This window comes from Peromyscus californicus, unplaced genomic scaffold (assembly GCF_007827085.1).
Source record: "Peromyscus californicus insignis strain IS unplaced genomic scaffold, ASM782708v3 Scaffold_14__1_contigs__length_90479793_seg_1, whole genome shotgun sequence".
NCBI classification, from domain to species: domain Eukaryota; kingdom Metazoa; phylum Chordata; class Mammalia; order Rodentia; family Cricetidae; genus Peromyscus; species Peromyscus californicus.
Genome location: NW_026294435.1, coordinates 746,976 through 748,513, shown reverse-complemented (window position 1 = coordinate 748,513; position 1,538 = coordinate 746,976). Strand labels below are relative to the sequence as shown.

The 1,538-nt window shown below is 41.0% G+C and overlaps 1 pseudogene; it reads right to left on the bottom strand.

The window, feature by feature from the left end:
- Positions 1 to 273: 273 nt before the first annotated feature.
- On the bottom strand, positions 274 to 1,173 carry LOC128109280 (mitochondrial import inner membrane translocase subunit Tim17-A-like; annotated as a pseudogene).
- Positions 1,174 to 1,538: the final 365 nt, after the last annotated feature.

Here is a 1,538-nt window from a genome sequence, read left to right as displayed (position 1 = left end):
CATTTAATTTTATAAAGTGATTCAACTCTTTGGCTAGAATTATGACTACTGTTTCAAACTTTTCATAGATAAAGAACTTAAAAGAAAAAACAGTCTGAAGTCATGTTTGTTTTTTTTTTTTCAATTCTTTCCCTGTGAAATGATTCATGCTGATTACATAATCCTTCTCATATACAATTCATTTCAAAGTAAGATGAGGAGTTGGCATAAACATGCATTATCTGAAGTATGCTCAGTATGAAAGGCAGAACTCTATAACTTTAAAAGGAAATGTTAAGTCTCAGGAACCTTTTATTGTCTGAATAACTGTACACAAAACACCAGGCAGAGAAGTCCTGAAGGAAATGATGGTCGAGTTTCACTGTTATTTGCCCTTTGGTCCTTCATCTTCTAAGCATATATATGCTCTTTAAATGGTATTAGACATTTATTTTGATCACAAATGCAATCCGAGTGTGAATAAATAAACTCAGTATCTCTCTCCCCTCTGAGTCTCTTTTAAATAGAAAAATGTGCTAAATGTCCCTTCATGGCCCGCTAGGCCACCGCTGCCCCACCTACGGCTTTAAAGACTGTAACTTCATCTTCTGAAGCCCTACTGAACTACAGTCCACCCAGTTAGAGGATCCTGGGAAAGATGTCCTACTGATACTGTCGGTAGTCTCCGAAGGGTGAGGGTGGTAACTGGCTTGAAGGCAGCTGTGAGTGGTCTTCAGCAAACTGAGGGCCATTGGGAAACTGTGCAGAGGCAAACCTTGTCAACAAGATACCAGCTCCTTCAATCAAAGCTAGGAGAATGCCTCCCATCGCAGCTGACCCAACCATGGCTACCGGCCCATTTCTCGCTGCCAGGATGGCTCCTGTCAAGGCACCGCTAGTGATGGAGTTCCAGGGATCTTCTTTGCCTCTTATCTGAACCATGCTGCAGTCGATCATGGAAAACAGCCCTCCCCAAACTGCAAAGCTACCTCCCAACTGTGGAGCCCTGGTTTTAATAGCCGTCAAACTCCCTCGGAGTCTGTGGTTTACTCCCACTGGAGAATTTCAAAAACCTTTGAAGGCTTGAAAGATACCGCCACCTATGGTACCCATGGTAAAGGCACCACCACAGTCATCCACAATTTGCCAGGGGCACGGCTCTCTCGCGTACTCCTCCATCTTGGCTCCAGCCCGCGCCTGAAGTCATGTTTGTTAAAGCTGATTCATGCAAATATTAATTTTTCTTACCAAAAAATAAAACACAAATGCCTAGAAATTTGTCATTTCTATTATAAAATAACATAGAAAAGTCTTGAAACGTGCGAGTTATACATGTATTTCACATACAGAAAATATTGAAATACTATGAATACATTACTGCTAAGACTTATAGTGTGAAAACAAAATAAAAATTCCCAAAGTGTTTATGGAATCCAGAGGGAAATGGAGCTTTTTTCCAGATACTGCAAAGAGCTAAATCTTAGGGATTTTGATATTACTGCCCTCCATTTATAGGTGACCTGTCATCATTTCCCTGTGGATCTCTGTGGCTCTTGACA